Genomic DNA, 19,760 nt, shown 5'->3' on the forward strand with positions numbered 1-19,760 from the left:
CCATTGAAGCTGGATGCTATGATTGTATTATACCGGGATTATATAAACTTCATTCCTAGTTCCTTTCAGCCATAGTACCTGAAGAACTTGTCTTTCTATATGTGATTATTTAGACTTTAAAATAATCCTCTGGAGCCTGCTCCAGTTCTAAATCCATGCTCAAGGCAAGGACGGGTAGTCTGAGAGCAGAACATTTCAATGCTGGCAGCTGAGTTGCAGAACTCTCTCTTTTGTGAAGCATATCAGGCCTTTATTATATTACCTTTTTAGCACAGGGAACACTTGTCTACATTCTCCAGGGACTCTTAATATGCTATATCATACAATTTTTAATGGGTAGACTGCAACAAAGCTTTTTAATCAGTATGTGTCTGCTGTCTATGCTTTTACTATTTAACTATTTTTAAAACCTACAGTTGATATTATTTAAACAGTGATTTCAATTTATTGGATCTCAGAATCCTCTCTGCTTTAAAGGGCAGAACGTGTTCATTTTTGCAACCATTTGACTGTTAAAAGTTCCTTTTCAGAGCTTTTTCATTTCGTATTTGAATGTCCTTATTTATATATTTGTACCACTACCTGTGTGACCTATGGTTTATTATTTCCAAAGCATAATAAAATCTATATTTATTCATTATTCATTGTTACTCTTGATTTATACTCGAATTCTGACTTCTCTTTCTTCTCTCTTATTTATATCATTTCTTCTCCCCATAATCAAAGAGGCCATATTTAAATATGTCAGAATAGGTCAGGCGCTCTGAGAAGAAAGATGTCTCATTAAATGGCTTGCTCGCTCTCTGTTGTTGCAAGATACAGTGAACAGACTAATTAAAGAGTCTACATTCTTTTGCTGTCATGGTCATTATTACAGCAATCCTGCCCTCTGACCAATTTTTTAAAAGACATTTCCTCATAAACTGGAGACCATTTTTCCTTTGTTTTCTTCTCTTTCTCCCTCTTTAGAAGGGAAAATTTGGATCAAATCCCCCTTCTCTTCTTTCCACCAGATATAGGAGAAAATAATACAGTACATAACTCAGAATAGTACAATCAGGACAGGAATGCCATGCAAAATGTATAAGGATTAAAAACCTATAATCTAGAATGTTGTAGAGAAAAGGTACCTCTTAGCCTGATGCCAAAAAGATTAACATGAATGCCCAGTAATCTTTGGGGTGAATGGGAAGAGTATGTTGTTAATTTATTGACAACCAAGAAGACTCTTTCTCCAATAGCCACTCCAAAGATGGTATTCAGCAGGTTCTGACCAGTTCTGAAGAACCGGTAGTGGAAATTTTGAGTAGTTCCAAGAACCAGTAAATACCACGTCTGACTGGCCCACACCCATTTACTGCAAAATGGGGATTTTGCAGTAACCTTCCCCGGAGTGGGGAGGGAATGGAGATTTTACAGTATCCTTCCCCATGTCCACCAAGCCATGCCCACCAAGCCATGCCAGGCCCACCAAGCCACGCCCACAGAGCCAGTAGTAAAAAAAATCGAATCCCACCACAGATGCCACTCCCTAAATATAATTTTACTAGTTTATGTGAAGAAGGGCCCTCAATCATAGGATTCTAGAGTTGGAAGCATTGCTTGGGCTACCAAATCTAGTAATCTGCTCAATCTTCAAATTAAACTATCCCAGGAAGATTGGAATAGTTTCCTTTGCTCGAGCACATCAAGAGAAAGAGATCCCACCTCAGGCTTAGTAATTAGTTCCACTGTCAAACTTGCTTTCACACTTAGAAATATTTTTTTAAAAAACAAATACATTATTTGGAATCTGCTTTCCTGTAACTTCAGGACCTTACTATTCTGCTATCTCTGAAACAACAAAGAAAAATCTTTATCTTCTGTGTAACATCCAGAAGTATTTGAAGTGCTAGTACATGGTGCCTAACTTGTCCTTTCTCAAGGCTAAACACATAAAGATCTTTTGTAGGGTTTGGTTTCTAGATACTTGATAATCATCATTGCCTGAACTGCTTGCAGTTTATTTCAAATCATCTTAAAGTACAATGATCAGAACAGGACAGCATTTGAGGCATCTGTCCAAATGAATAGAATAGAACAATTACTCTCAATGATTTGGAAATTATACTTCTGTTTATGCTGTCTAAAATTATATTTGCCATTTATAATAGTCATGCCACATTGCTGGCTTGTATTTCATTTGCAATTAGCCATTCCAAGTTCTTTTCCCTATAGATATACCAAGCCTATTATCCATCCAACCCTTGTGCATGGTTTATTTTTATTTATTTTTTTTTGCTTCCTAACGAAAGAACTTTGCACTCATCTTTATTAATTTTCATTTTGTTACTTTCAGGTTATTGGTTCAGCCTGTTGAGATCATTTCAAATCTTATAGTAAACCCTTAATGTAATGGCTCTCAGTTTAGCAATCAAAATCAATCAAAGCAATCTGTTGGATCTTGAAGATCGTTGAGTAAATGAGTCTCAATGTGTAGTCTGCTGATTATATCTGCCATCCATTCCTCTAGTTCTTACATGGGCCAGCTCATAGAGATGAGTGGTCTTTCCGGCTCTGCTTAATCCAAGTTCTGATCCTTACCCTACATGTGGTGACATGTAATTTCTTGGTTGTAATTCATATTTGCTGTACTAATCCACCACATATGTGGTTGTTGGAGTCACAATCACAGCTGTGCAGTGGTGGGATTCAAGTAATTTAGCAACCAGTTCTCTGCCCTAATGATTTCTTCCAACAACCAGTTTGCCAAACTGCTCAGAAAGTTAACAACTGGTTCTCCCAAAGTGGTGCGAACTGGCTGAATCCCACCACTGCAGCTGTGGTACTTGGGCACCCACATATCTCACTGCTTTTTGCTCGTCAACTGTATCTCTAATTCCCTTTTTCACTGGGAGAGGGAAGATCTTCTTGATCTAATATCCATTTAATAGTCCTTTGGCTTTAATGAACATCCCTCCCTATTAGTCCTCTAAACCAAGGTTTTACTGTATTTCTATCTTCTAGAGAAGATTTAATAAGCAATCTCTTAATATCTCCATGCAAATCATTAATGAACATACTGAATAACAGAGGACTCAGGACTGATCATTAGACTATCCCATTTGATGCCTCTGTCCAATTTGATGAGAACAATAATTGATAAGCACACTTTGATTATATTTTTTGAGCCAGCTATAAATCTACTTTAATTGTCTTTCCAGTCAGCTCCCTTTTAATTACCTTGCTAATGGGATGTCATGGAGTCGTTTCTCAAATGCTGTCATGACCAGCTCAGACTGATAGAGAGGAACCTGTTGTTGGGGGACAGGTGGCTGGATCTCAGCCTGAAGAAACCTGAAGTCGATTCACCTTCCTATGCCCACGGTCAGAAGATGAAGAATTGAAGTTAGCAAGACCTGCCTAGCCGCAGAGCATACCAACAAAAAGCAATGGCATTCAGTGCATCTCCTTGCATACCAGGGATATTCTCACTGTTGATGGAGACCACTGTTATGCCTTGCTGAAACTAAATTTTCTATATTAAACAAGTTACCCATTTTTTAAAAAATAACCTTAATCTAGCAATATTTGTTTCCAAATGCTGATTTCAGACTATGATATATATATCATAGTATTATATATTTAGATTTCAAGTCCAACACCAATATTTTTATTTAAACTCCAAAGAGATAAGAAAACAACATCCGAGGAAGACTGGCAAAGATTAGCAAGGAATGATGTAGCAACTCAAACTCATTTCCCATACCTTCATCCACTTAGGAAGGTCTGGCTTTCAAGATGTTTCCAAGTTCCATTTAAGCAAAGAAAGCAATTCTATATGCCCACTGAACTTCGAGAAACCTCTATCTAAACTTGCATAGATTTACATTCTCAGTTGAAATAATTTTTGTTAGGCCATCTTTAAATGTTAAGCCTGCATATTTCTTTGTTTCTTTGCTTCCAGGACATGTTCCTACTCATATCTAAGCATAGCACAAATATGTCTTAGCAACAACTTTTTTTCTGATGTGTCCCAATGGCAGTTTTCTATTTTTTTCTTTTTTTCATTTCATCCCTAGATCATGAGTGAGATAAGTTTCAGTCTTCCTTCCTTCCTTCCTTCCTTCCTTCCTTCCTTCCTTCCTTCCTTCCTTCCTTCCTCCCTCCCTCCCTCCCTCCCTCCTTCCCTTTTCTTTCTTTCTTTCTTTCTTTCTTTCTTTCTTTCTTTCTTTCTCTTTCTTTCTTTCTTTCTTTCTTTCTTTCTTTCTTTCTTCTTTCTTTCTTTTTTTCTTTCTTTCTTTTTCTTTCCTTAAAATAATATTTTATTGCTTTTTACAAAAAATATTTCCCCACAACAACAAAGCAATATTGCTGTTCAGGTTTCCCCGTTATTCTATCACCACTCAAGAGAAGCTTCAAAATGTACAAAAACAGACAGGCTGACCACCTGTTGCTTTGGAAGTTACTCAGGCAATGACAGGTAACATAAGAAATAAAGGTAGGATAGGAATTGGAAAGCAGCAAATTCCATGCCAGTAGAGTTTCTGCTAGTCAAGGATGCATGGATTGTACTTTAGTTGAGTGTAGGAAAAGATCCTTGGAGGAAGATCTCAATGTATAAATAACATGTTTTGATTCTTTTTTATCCATAGCAATTTTCTGAGATATTTTTTGCCCCTATTTGTTGCTTTTTCACTATCTTATACTAAATGCCTAATACTGTAATGATCACCCTATTTTTTTCAACAGGAGAGAAAATGAGCATATCTTTGAATAACAGACCACGGTCTATCATCTGAAATGTCAGCTGAAGTGGGAACCACTACTAAATACTTTGGAAAAGCAGTGAAATTACTTGACTACTTATATTGAACTAAAGACAGTGCAAACTATATGCAATCTCACCTGAAGAATATTCTCACTTGAAGATATAAAATCTAATTCTGCTAAGTCACTTGGGTGAGAGCAAGAGATGGTCAAGAAAAAGGCAGAGTTTTCTTTAATTCAGTTATTCATAGACACAAATAAAGCAATCAAATACTTTTTGTTCTTCACATTATTTCCAGTTGCTTCCATTTTGGCTGGTTTTCTTAGAACAAAATAGGATCTAAAAGAAAAGCCTGAGACAAGGCTTCAAGATGATGTAAACAAAACATATACCACCTGGGATTTCAAATTTCAGAAGAGAAAACAACTGAAACTGCTAGGTTATAGGAATAGCAAGCACAGAAAGCAGGGGTGAAATGTAAAATTTGTTACTACCAGTTCTGTGGGCATGGCTTGGTGGTGGTGGGGGTAATGTGACTGGGTGGTGTGGCCAACTTTTTTAAAAAAAACTTTTCAAAGCATTTTTTCTAATGCTTTGAAAAGCCTCTGCCGATCAGGCAACTCAGCTGGGATCGTCAGAGACTTTTCAAAGCATTTTTTTTACCACCTCTTTGGCCAAGAGGTTGCAGAAAAAAATGCTTTGAAACATTTTTTTCGTCGGAAGAGGTTGTAGAAAAAATGCTTTTAAAAGTAAAAAAAAAAAAGCCTCTGATGATCCTGTGGCTCAGCTGGGCATGGGGGAGGGGCAGGGTTTTTTGCTACCGGTTCTCCGAACCACCTGCCTCCATCGCTACTGGATCATGCGATCCGGTCCGAACCAGGAGCATTTCACCCCTGACAGAAAGTACAATTTGATAGTCTACATTTTGATGCATGGCATGCATCAGACCTGCAACTAAATAATCTGCTAAAACGTTAACTGATATCAATGCTTGGACTGTGTTGAATTAATGTTCTTACAATTATAGGAATAAATGAAGCACTACTAATCCCAACTTTTATAATTATTTCAACAAAATTAGCTTTATGTACTTTCTTTCTTATTTGGTTTTTTTTTTTTTTTAGTTTTAACATTTGTCCCCCTTTGTATAATTCCTACCTCATTAGCAGAAAACTTCAGATTTCTGAAAGTGACTCAATACTTCTTCTCCTCTGTAGCAAATTTCAGATAATTGAATGACCTCAAGCTTTTGCATGTTGCTTTGGTATTTTACAACATTTAAACACTAACAGCATTGGTTTGAAGGATATGATTTCACATAGAATGTTACTTCTTTAGAGTCGCTGCTGAATAGATTATTTCACAGAAAAGAATGGCCTATAGAAATGATGTTAATGGATGTACTGTAGAAGGACAGTGTGCACTGTCTACCAGTATGCTAAAGGGAGTGCAAGGAATATACACTAAAGAAATTATTCTAAAAATGATGGGGTCAAGTCCTTAACAGGAATGATAAATAATGAATTATCCACATGGAGAAGGATTTTATATCTGTATTCTTGCACAGAATTGGCCATTCATTTTTATATGTACATTGACAAACTTAGAGGGCAGAATAGATTTTAGTAAAATAACATACCTGTTCATATTATTGTTGGGCATAAAGAGATAACTAATATGAAGTTCAAAGAACATCTTGGCATTGAGATGAATACATAGCTTTCTTCAAAATCTTCCTACCATGAAATAGCAAAATAGTGCAACAATCACTCTCACCTACTGTAAGAAGGCTGCATGGGGCCAAAAAATGTAAATCATTGTGGCTAATTTTCTCAATGAAGATTATTAGCTTCAATCAGTATGTTTTATATTCACTCAGCCTGATATCTGTGCTCCCCAGGTCTGTAGATCAGTTGCTGTTGCCATGTTGGGAGGATGGATTGCAACATGAGGATTTTTTTTTAAAAAAAATCAGATTTCCAGAACTATTTCCTGCTCATGGTTTTCCACTTTTGTGTGAAATAGCTCTTTCTTCAAAAAGGCATCTTTGTGAGGAGGAATGCATGATGCTTTCAGTAAAAGTACGGACTAGTTTGCATGGTACTTAGTATGTTATTTTCACCCTTATCCGCAGTGCTTACAGTGCTAACGCTCATGGAGTGTCTAAGTGAAAATGAGAAATGCAGTCCCGATTTGATTTTTTTTTTTTTTAAAAAAAATAGTATTCCTGTTGATATTGAGCAAATTGGATAAACAGATACAGTTAAAAATGTGTGTGTGTTGGGTATGTGCATGCCATATGGGTACTATATAAATAAAAGTCCATAGAGCAGCCTGGTGGCCTAGTGGTGAAGACGCTTGCCTCCCATTTGGAAGGTTGAGAGCTCAATCCTTGGTAGCAGCAGATATTTCTCTCCTAGGGAGCAAAGAAAAAAATATTTGCTGCAAAGTCCACATGACATCAGGAAGAGCATCTGGCCAGTAACTCTCAGCTCCATCCAGTTTCCCTGATTCTACCCTGAATTAAGGAATTACCGGGTTGTAAAAATAAGGGAGTTTATATAAGTAGGATGTCCATAATTTACAACTCAAGCAAATACAATTGAAGTTGATATATGGGGAATAATATTAGTAACATTTCCTACTAACATTATCCCCGATATAGCAGCTTTAATTGCATTTCCTTAGATTGGAAATTACGCCTACCCCACTTGTATAACAGAGTTTGTTATCTTTAATCTTAATCCTAACTGACATGCTACCTTTTACTTCATAAATGCCTATTAAGAATATTGCTCCAGTGGACAGTTATAGAGAGAGAATTTACTACACGGTTAAAGTGGAACATATAAAAATCTCTTCTCACTTATCTGAAAATTTAAATTCTGGCCATCTAGTACAATTTATATTTTATGTCACATGTTTAGCATGCTACATTTTGTATCTTAATACAATACTAAGCACTATCTGATTAAAAATGGCATATTTTCACAAAACATGAGAGTCTAAATAATTATAGAAAAGGAGAGATGGAGAGACAAGAATCTTTTACCAAATTCACAATTAGAAAGCATTGATATACTGCTCAGGGCCATTTTTGCCACTGAAAAAGTTGGTTTTATACTGCAGTTATTTAATATATATTTATCATCTTCCCTGTTTTACTATAGCTATGAAATTGACTTTTTGGCACAGGCCGTAATATTTGATTAACTTTCTTAAAGTCATTCAGCCCTAATACCCAACCCTGATATTCTGCATGATTTTCTAGAACGTTGTGTTTTTGGCATTTCACTGTGACAATTATTTTTCTGGTCCAACTACTGTATCTTTTAAATAAGGTGAACTGTCACACATATTGCAAATATTTTCATTTGTTTTTCTCCCTAGCCTACTATCTAAAAAAACTGAATTTATTCTAGCTAACAATCTTAATTTACAAATCGGTTTGTAAATTTCCCGATTTCCCGTTTTTGGGAAATCGGTTTCCCAAAAGCAGTAATTTATAAACACTATAAGCCTATTCCTCAATTATATCACTTCAATAAACATGATTGAATTATTCTAAAAATGTACAACAGTCATGCCCACTGCCAAAAAAAAGAGTTCTAGCCTAGTTTTCTGACCAATGAGCTAGATTTCAATAAACATGGTATGAAAAGACTATCAATCATACAGAATAAAAAGTTGCATCAAGCTAAATAGAATAAAAAAGAAAAATGATATACTTGAGCAGACTTAACAAAGTAATAAAACATCCAGCATTACCTCTACATTGCTATGGGAATGTAGTCCATGTACGAAATAACTCTAGAGGTTTTCAATAAATTGTTTGCAATTCTTTTTCCTTGTGCATTTTTATGGGGAAGGGGAGAACCTCTTGTAATTCAAAGGTTGACAGATGACACCAGGGGTGAAATTCAAAATTTTTCCCTACCGGTTCTGTGGGCATGGCTTGGTGGGCTTGGTGGGCATGGCAGGGGAAGGATACTGCAAAATATTGCTTAATGCATTGTAAGCCGCCCTGAGTCTCCAGAGAAAGGTGGCATATAAATCAAATTTAAAAAAATTAAAAAAAAAATCTCCATTCCCACCCCACTCCAGGGGAAGGATACTGCAAAATCTCCATTCCCTCCCCACTCCTGGGGGAAGGATATTGCAAAATCTCCATTCCCACCCTACTCTGGGGCCAATCAGAGGTTATATTTACCGGTTCTTCAAACTACTCAAAATTTCCACTACCGGTTCTCCAGAACCTGTCAGAACCTGCTGAATAGCACCCCTGGATGACATATGCCAGTAATCCATTGCTGAAAATCATGTGGATGTTTCATCACTGGAGGTTTTTAAGAAGAGACTGGACAGCCACTTGTCTGAAATGATATAGGGTCTCCTGCTTGACCAAGGGATTGGATTAGAAGACTCCCAAGGTCCCTTTCAACTCTGTTATTCTAATATATATACATACAGGTTTGTAAGGGTTAGGGTTCTTCTGGTCATTCCTCAAGAATTAACTATGAAAATTTACGTTTCTTGATGTCCTGATGGACAGAATGCTTGAGGAGCATATGTATCTTGAACCTGCAATGATTGATCTAAGGTCAATCATTGCATGTTAATAATCCTAACAATTTGAATCTAAAATTTAGCAATAATAGGACAAATCCAGAACATAAGTTAATGTTCCAGTTTCTAAATTGCAGGTCCAGCAGCAAAGATTAAGTATGATACTCGTAAGTATACACATGATGGAATCTTCTGTTATATAAATTTCATTTTAAAATCGAAAGAAGTTAATCTCAGGATTTTTAAGGTGAGTTTCCACTGATTCACAAAAATAAATAGCAAAAGTAAATATCATACAGTTCAACAAGTTGAACAAATAAATAAACCAAAGGTTTAAAAATAGCTACATCAAAAACAAAATGGTCCAGAGTAAAAAAGTTTTAGAATTTTGCAAAACAACAGTAGCAACGCGTAAAACAACATAGTTTAGACCTCTTTATATTAAAATTATCTCTAACCTTATCTTTTCATGAGCAAAATGAGCAAAGTCATGTCTATAACCCATATTTTCTATAGGTTTATCTTGTGGCATTAAATGCATGGAACCCAATATTTGCCAGGATTTTAAGGAAGTCACATGTTATTATTGAAATTGGGCCAAATAAGGAATAAATTAAGCTTTTTATTCTAATCAATAAACACAGCTGAACTAAAGGCCCAGTGATAAACCTGAAAATATGGAAGAAAATTAAATTGGCCTTTCCCAACTAGTGTTTGCGGTTTACTAATAAAAATTCTTGACAGATGTTTCTGCCAGCAAATGTTAATATTATACAATATAATATAAATTTACTTTTATATTTATAAGGGTATAAAACTAAGAAGACAAATTAACAAAAATACTAATTGACATTATAGGTAAATCCATATAGATCGAATTTTTTTTTTATAATACTTTATTGATTTTTAAAAAAAGTTTTTTAAAAAGAAAACATCAAATCTCAGTTAACATCTGAGGTGTCGTGCGATTACATATTTACATTATATACACATCAAGTATCTTCAAATCTATCATTATTAGAAATAGACATATCCTTATAGTCTTGTTCTATTATTCCACCATTTGTACCACCTTTCCCATACTGCCTTAAATTTTGAATTCTCATCGTCTTTAAGAACACTAGTTAATTTTGCCATTTCTGCGCATTCTAGAATTTTATTTATTATTGTCATCTCTGGAGGGGTTTGTTTATCCTTCCAGTATTTTGCAAAGGTTAATCTGGCCGCTGTTATAACATGTATAATTAATTGTATCTTGTCCTTAGAGAGTCCATCTCCCATCATTCCTAATAAGAAGATTTCGGGGGATAGTTTTATATCTTCTTCCACTATTTCTCGTAGCCAAATTCGTATTTTTGTCCAAAACTTTTTTGTCTCCGGGCAGGACCACCACATATGAAAGAAGGTGGTGATCGAATTTATCTTACCCAAATGATATTTCTCTCTCTCTCTCTCTCTCTCTCACACACACACACTATAACAATTAAATATTTTTACTGAGTCCAAATGCTATGAAATCTAACAATTTATAAATTAATCAGGGCATCCCACATTAGTAAAATTAACTGAGAAATACAGGTGTTTAGGTAATCTATAAAACATATCATTCACACACAGTAGAAATTTATGCCTTGCTTCTTTTAGTGATATCCCTTTAATTTTTTCAGTATTTCTAATAATACAACAATACATTCAAAGTCAAAGTTAAATTAGAAAAGAAAGGAAAAAAGGCAGCTTTCATGTGCACCATAGCATAACTTTAATCAAGGTAATACAGTTCTGTTGATAATCAGATATGAATATAGGTTAAATAAAAATGTCAGTGCAAGCTGTAAAACTTTGAAGAAGCTTAAAATAAATCAGCTTTCAGTTTCAAAGAATTGCAAGAAACTATATAAAAATATAAAAAGCTTTCTCAGTCTGCAAGGAAATAATAGCTTCTGGATTCTGTCTCTTTTGAGTTAAAGCAATTACATCAATTAAAAAATATATATAATATCATTATTCTCTGTATAAATCCAACCTGAGTCAGGTGAACAATAATTAGAAGACAGGCTGTAATCTAGAGGCCAAAGTAGCTGTTAAGATCTCAGCAGCCACATTTATCAAAGAAAGAAACCTATAATTGGAGGAGACATTTAGAATGCTACCTTGTTTAGGCAGGACTGTATTTGCCTCATTAAAACTGAATTATGATAATCTTATTTGAAATAGATATACCATCAATGGATAAAAACCAAATATACCTCCTGTACTTGTCAGAGCCAAGAATCTTTCCCACTCTTACTGGAACGGTTGTCATCGTTTCCTCAAGAGAGAGAGAAAAAAAATGAGAGAGAGAGAAATAAAAATAAAATGAGATTAGTAACCTGGTCTTGTTCTCAATGAAAACAGGTTTGGTGTGCAAAATAGAGGAAAGTGTGTTTGAAGGAGGGGAGACTACACAAAATGCATACAATTCAGCAAAATGTTACAAAGTAAATCTGGCTTCTTTTCCACTGCTAAAAAATAATCAGAACAGGAATGTTAAGCTTTGTGAGGAAATGTGAGGAATGTGCAATGGCAATAGCAATGTGAGGAAAATAATGGAGCCAGTCAAAATGAGGTGTCCTTTGGGTATGCTTTTATATTATCCAAATGTCCAAAGCAGTTTTGTAGGATGGATGGATGGATGAATGGATGAAAATCTTACACACACCCACAAACACACACACATTATATAAAAGATAAAGGTTCCCCTCACACATATGTGCTAGTTGTTCCTGACTCTTTGAAACGGTGCTCATCTGTGTTTCAAAGCTGAAGAGCCATCACTGTCTGAAGATGTCTCTGTGGTCATGTGGCTGGCATGACTAAACGCCAAAGGCGCATGGAACGCTGTTACCTTCCCACCAAAGGTGATCCCTATTTTTCTACTTGCATTTTTTACATGCTTTCAAACTGCTAGGTTGGCAGAAACTGGGACAGGTAATGGGAGCTCACCCCATTACGTGGCACTAGGGATTCGAACCGATGAACTGCCGACCTTTCGATCGACAAGCTCAGCATCTTAGCCACTGAGCCACCGCATCCCATTACACATTATATACATCATTTTATTTATTTATTTATTTTTATTTTATGTGATTTGTATGCCGTCCTATCTCCGTAGACTCAGGGCGGCTCACAACAATAATAATTGTATACATATAGATATAATATAGATATCTAGATATCTTCCCCCAAATGAAAAGCTTTGTAGTTCCTGCTGATATTCCTTCTAGCAAAAGTATAAAACAGAAGATTTGGAGAAGGAACCACATTCCACTGTTACTGTGTGGGCAATCTAGAGAGTGTCAGAAACAGGGATGTAAAAGAGTTGCACCATAAGCACACATACCCTCCCCCATGTTAATAAGAAATGAAATCAGGCTTGTGTTTATTAAGATTTAGGGATTTTTTTACACCTGCAAAATGATCCTGAAGTCTTCAAAAAGGCCACTATAAGACTACGTAGTACTCAGTACAAGCCTGAAACTTAAGACCAGAAATTGTAGTATTTCCCTGCAGCAGTTCCTGGAATGGTCATTTGAGTGTGCTTCTTAGAATAAAGATGCACAACTAACTCAAACGTCTACAAAAGTAAATCTAACCCTATAATGTCCTGAAGAGCCCAGCAAGTTATATTTTAGATGCTTTAATTAAAAATCTGGAAAGGAGAATTACTGGACTGGAACTCTACTACCCAAAGCAATCATTAACATGGTTGTCTTATGTGGGTCATGAACCAGGATGCATACAACCACATTGCAATCAGTCTTGGATAGCAAACATGAGCAAAGAATAATCCAAACAGTAAATCAGCAAGGTTGGAAACATCAGACACATCAGTGTTCAAAGTGTGGTTCAAGGAAAGCTGTCTGTAACAAGAAACTCTTGGTGTGCCTTTCTGTGCCAAAGAGTGTCCCAAGAAGGCCTATGTATGCATGGAGATGAAGACCAGAAGATTCTTTGATGACACTACCTGCAGACCATTGAGTCAACAGGTAGGGCAGGTTGCCATCAGTCCAAGGGCATTGCCCCTAATTACCCAAGAGTTTATTAGACCTCATCAAATTGTAAACCCCATCTCCTTATCAGCAAACCATTTAATCTCCAAAACAGTCAGGTATCATGTCAGATTTGAAATGTTAAATTCCCCAAAGGTCTGACTCCTTACCCGGGAAATTGTGTACAGTGGAAGCTTGCAGACAACACAGTTAGATAAGCAGCTTTCTTGCAAAAAAGATAAATGGGATATAGCTGCCCTGCAGAACATAGAAATCTTGCTATCTGTCTCTCCATCCCACGGCTGAAATTCTACATTCTCCTTCCATCATTTCAATCAATAGAAACTTGGTTGTTGTTGTTTTTTTTCTTTCTTTGATCGTGAGAGCCATTTGTTCCAGCGTTGTTCAAGTTAAGGAGAGGCTGTGTTTAGGTGTAAACATTGCCCTAAGCTACAGACAGCAAATCTGATTCACTGTTCCAAGGAGAGTTGTATTGGATGACATCATTATTGTTATTAACATAAATAAACCAAACATTATACATGAGATCAAAGATTTTCATCAAATGGCTTTCTTGTTTTCCTTCCCCTGGTTGGATTAAATATGACCCTTTGCTATTCTATATACAGGTGTCAGTTTTCTTCCTATTTCATTCTTAAGATTTTCAGGAACTCATACACCATCTCATTATATGCCTGCCTAGGGTATTTTGTATTTACTGGAGATGCAAAAGACATTCTCAAATAAATTCCTCAAGCAGAGAAGCTGAAATTACGTCTGATTGCTTGGTAAGATACCTAAAAGCACGATTTCTCTTCTTCTTTTTTCTTTTATGCAAGTAATGCAGATGAATTAGTTATTGGTTTAATGGGACTTTTGTAATTCTCTCTTCTTTAGGATGTCTGATCTCTCTCAAATCTCTTAAATCAACCAAATACCAACTGCAGCATTTGGGGGACATTATTCCCAAATAAATGGAAAAAGGACAGCACTCTGAGACTCCTGTTTTCATCATTGGAACTTGTTAACATTGAGTTTCTTTTCTTATCTATTATGGCAAAATAATTCCTTTTGAACAGAGATGCTATTTGAGATTGCTTAATTTTAGTGTCATTTGGGGGTATGTGACTAGAAATTATTTCTCATTGTAATTGTTATTTGAGTCTCAAACACCTCTGATATGTTCACTGATTATTAAGATTGCCTATCTTTAAATATGATTTTGCTAGATATAAATAAAAGCATGGTGCCCACAAGAGTGGAAGAGCACTGAAGGATAAGGGACCAAAGAGGTATCAGGGCATTATGACTCAAAAACTAAAGGTGACATAATCAGACATCAGAACACAAATATACAAGTAAAGAGTTTGTGTCATGACATCTCCATAAACATAATCTCATTTTCATTTGAGATTACATTTTGATGTAATATCAGTGTACAGCAGGGGTGGTTTTACTTACCTTTACTACCGGTTCGCAGTGGGGCCGCGTGCGCTTGCTTCACTCGTGCGCATGTGCTCTTCTGCGCATGCGCAGAAGCATTTTGATGATGTTGGGGTCAGTGGGTGGAGCCTCCCACCGGTTTTACTACCGGTGTGAACCAGGGGCAACCCACCACTGGTATACAGAATATGCCTATGAAGAAAAGTAACAGCAGCTTAAATTGCAGTGTGCTAAATTTGTTATTATATCTGCATTTCTATATTTTAGGGTTCATGGGGAGGTGAAGTTTAGCTTGAATTCCTTTCTCTTTTTTTCCTATTTATAGTGCACAAAGGAACTATAAATATGTGTAATTTTATTTCTATTACTTATCTGAGAAATAAATAGCATTTGGGTAAATCATATGCACTAAATTAAAATAAATATGCTGTTAATAAGTGTTTAGTCACAGAAACTGAAAAAAGAAACTGTTTCCCAGAATAAAGATTTCCAAAACAGCTGAACGTTTTGAACGTTGAGAAAAGATAAACTATCATGGAAATAGATGCCCATTGTCTGGATTAATTTGCTGCACCCACAAAATCCACTAAAATTATTCAGTGTCGTGGATAATTCTAGCCCTTCATCGTGCATTCTCCAACTTTCCCTACCCAAACATTTTGAAGTTTTTCTTTTGCCTGTTCAATAATTCCAAGGCTGTCATGTTCTTTGATAATTACTCACTCCTATAATATAACATCTGGTGATCGTTGAATTTTTGTGTTGGTTAAATGAGCTGCATCTAATACTGGGACAGAGAAAAAAAAACACCTCTTGATAAATAAAAAAAGGACAACCACCTTGCAGGCACTATTAACTGCTCAGTGTGCTGAATTTAACCCTGGAAAAATAGCAGATGCTGTGAAGGTTGGCAGCAACAGGGTTAAAGAAAGTCAGCTTAAATCGTCTAGAGGATTTGTGTTGTAAGCTGCAGTGCAGAAGTCATTTTTTAAGAGGAAGATTCACATTTTAGTAAGAGGGAAAGAGTATCACCCTAACAGGACTGCTTGAAGGAGGGAGGGAAGAGGCTGTATTGGATAGATGCTTTGGAAGAGCAAAATTTGCAGGATAAGAAGATTCCAGTTTGATAACAGTGGCTGGAAGGGTAGTCTGATCATTATTACATCCTGTTGCCCAGTTCCAGCTCATTTAATACTCTACCATTCCACTACGTATGACTGACTTCAAAATGTGGATATGAAATGCTATTTCTAAGCTGCTTATAAAGCCTGAATATTAAAGGTTCATGGAGACCCTGTGATTTACTTCTACCCAGTCTCACAGCCTATATTTGAGCCCAATTCAATTTGTACTCAATCCTTTTAAAGACTTCCTGCTTTTACATTAGCCTATGACTGAAGTCTGCATTCTTCTCAAAGCAGAACTGAAATAGCACAGCCTTTTCCAGGTTAACTCACCGTTAACATGCAGCAAATAAAAGGAAAGGGTAAGGTTGACTCTCCTTACAATAATATTCTATACCTTTAGATAATGTTTGGAGGGAAAGAATGAATTGTGTCAGATGCCACTCCTTCATCTGTATTCAGTTTTAAAATTGTTGTGTCTACTCTTGTATTTGAAGGCAGCAGTAGGAGAAGAGGCCCTTCTCTCTCAGGATACATATTTCTATAGCCATCACTAAATTATAGAGGAGGAAGTTACAGCAATGGTAAGGATCCTCTTTTGATCATGAGTGTCTAGCAGTTAAAAGTTCCATGAATGAATTTATCCTTCTCCGCCCCACCTCACCCATCAAATAAGCTACTGGAATTTGAAGTACAATGGTGTTACGAGACACTGGTTACATCAATACACTGAGGTTCCCTTCACAAGAAGGATCACTTAGCATTTTCCTTTTTAATTTTCTGAGGGTTAGCCATTTTCTCCACCTATTATTTTTATTTTGGGGGCTGTTTTAGAAAATAATGATAGTTTAGATATGATTTTATTCATTGATTCCTTATTTGATACTTCTTTGTGATGCCACTTTGAAGCCTCCTGCTGAGTCACTATCGCTGAATCTTCTCAGATCACATCAAATCAAAACTATTATGGTCATAGATCATTGTAGAAACAAAAAAACCTCCCACAATATTCAAAATTTTATTCTGTGGCATTTAAGTGTATTCCTCTTTCTTTCCTGAGATAGGAAACTGGCACATCTGTGGGTTCCGGACCTTTATTCGCTATTAATTAACAGCTAAAACATAAAGCATTGTCGAAATATAATCTTATCTCCAAGAGAAGAAGGTATCTAAAGGTCCTTCAGACCATCAGTCTGTGATACTATTGCTACATCAATCTGGATTCTCTGATATTTATTTTATGATTCTAGATAGGGTAAATTACAAATTGGAAATTAAAAATTGGATCTTGAATATTCTTATTCAAAATGTCTGCAACCAGATTTAGACCAGTGGTGGGTTGCCCCCGGTTCTGACCAATTCGCAAGAACCGGTAGTAAAACTGGTGGGAGGCTCCGTCCACCACCCCGGATGTCATCATAGGCGATCTGCGCATGCGCAGAAGCTCAACGCACGTGCGATCCCATTGCAAACCAGTAGTAAAGGTAAATAGAACCCACCCCTGATTTAGACCACAGAAATTGCACCATGGTTTAAGTAACTAAAGTCCACAACTGATTTGGATGAAAAAAAGTGGATACATATAATCTGAGGAAGGAGTTAATGCTAATAAAATTTCAGTTAATGCTTAGTAGTGATTCTGGAAGGGCAAACACAGGTTTCCATATGACTTTGAGTTCTCTCCTTGAGGATCAGGCAGGATAGAATTTCTTCATGATCTGTTTTAGGGAAGTATATTGCAAAGATTAGGAGAAAGTATGTTGCAGATTTCATTCAATTTGAGTTATGCTAGCTGGATTCCAAGCTTTTGAAGGTTGCTAGGAAAGCTTCCACCTTCCTGCTGGAGCTTTCCTTAGATAGAAAAAAAAAATTGCTAAACCAATATAAATCAGGAGTTGTATAACCAAGTGAAATAGCTTCCATCTATGGAATGAGAAGACTCATGGCAGCCGACTTGCAGTGGATATCTCACCCTGGCCAGCCAGTAAAAGAATGTGTATTGACCATAAAATAAAAATCCTAAATCTGTACTGAAAAGAATGCCTGGAAAGTTGAGTTGTTGCAACCAGACTGCTTTTCTTTTCCTGTTGGTTCAAAATTTTCACTAATTGTCTCATGGCGAGTTGGCTGCATTGAGTTGGCTGGGGCAAGTCAGCCACATCAAGCTGGCCACAGTGAGTTGCCCTAGACCCTCCACTTAATAAGAATAAATCAGTGGTGAAATGTAACATTTGTTACTACCGGTTCTGTGGGCATGGCTTCGTGAGGGGAGTTAATGTGTCTGGGTGGGCGTGGCCAACTTTTTTTTTTTTTTTACGTTTAGAAGCATTTTTTCTACAACCTCTTCGGCCAAAGAGGTTGCAGGAAAAAATGCTTTTAAAAGCCTCTGGCGATCAGGCAACTCAGCTGGGATCGTCAGAGGCTTTTAAAAGCATTTTTTCCCCCACAACCTCTTCGGCCTAAGAGGTTGCAGAAAAAAATGCTTTTAAAAGTAAAAAAAAACCACCCTCTGATGATCGCGCAGCTCAGCTGGGCATGTTCAAACCGGGAGCATTTCACCCCTGGAATAAATGTAGTTTCAACCAGCTTTTCATTGTTATATTTCTAAATATAACTCAGCGGCCCCCAACTTTTTGGACATCAGGGAAATCATTGGAGATCAGTGGAGAAAGGTTTTTCTGTGGACCAGAGGGGGCATGGTTTTGCATGCTGCCTGCATCCTGCAGATGCTGTTTCACTTGTTTGCATGGCCCAGTTTCTGGTATACTGCGGCCCAGTGATGGACCCCTTTAACTGGTATATTGTTATTGTTATTGTTATTTTATTGTTATTGTTATTGTTATCTCTTTTATTCATTAAACATGAAATGAGTCAACTGAACATTTAAAAATGTGTCATAAATACGATTGACTGGTGCTAATGGTTGCTGTCAGCATTCTAGGTATCAACCAAGTATCTTCTTAAAATATATGATATTCTGAGTAGCACAGTTTTTTGCAGTTCCACTGGTGTTATTGCAGGAAGCCGTAATTTCTTGATGTATTTTGTAAAATTCTTGGACATGGTACCAAGTGCCCCAATGACAATCAGTCGTGTCTAGCTTTGTAATCAGTTTGTGTGATATTGCTGCATTCGCATATTAAATGTGAAACAGTTTCGACTTGTTGCAAAGTCAGCAGTTTGGATTGTCGGTGGATTTTTGTATCTTTGCTTTCATGGCATTAGTTTGTAGTGCTTGTTCTTGAGCAGCGAGTATTAAACCTTCCGTTTCTTTCTTGATGGTTCCCATCTTAAGCCATGCCCTTCAATGTTTTCCTTCAATGTTTTTCAAGTGTTGTCTATGTTGTTGTTGTTGTTGTTGTTGTTGTTGTTGTTGTTGTTATTATTATTATTATTATTATTATTATTATTATTATTATTTTCTGTTGTTTTGCAACTACACAGAGTGCTTCTGTACTTGAGACAAATTCCTTGTGTGTCTAACCACACTTGGCCAAACAAAGTATTCAAATTGAAATTTAGTGTTCAATATATGTATATGTATATGTATATGTATAAGTTCTATATATTTAAAAAATTGCTGGGAGTTTGTAATCCCAATACTGGGACCTGGAGAGGTTATTTGTGGTCAATGCAAACAATATATTAAAGCCTTAATGGAATTTTGAACATGTAATAACTTATTGATTCTTTATTCTTTTATTTGGTTGTTTTGGCATATGGCCAAACAAATAAACTAGCCTCGACTTGATTTGACTTGCTACTCAAGGTCAGTTAATATCGACCAAGTCCTGCAATCTCTCTGGCAAAAAGGGAGATTTTTTAAAAAATATTTGGGGGGGATTAGTA

The sequence above is a fragment of the Pantherophis guttatus genome, chromosome 1 (genome assembly GCF_059756535.1).
Source record: "Pantherophis guttatus breed Tessera chromosome 1, ASM5975653v1, whole genome shotgun sequence".
Taxonomy (NCBI): Eukaryota; Metazoa; Chordata; class Lepidosauria; order Squamata; family Colubridae; genus Pantherophis; species Pantherophis guttatus.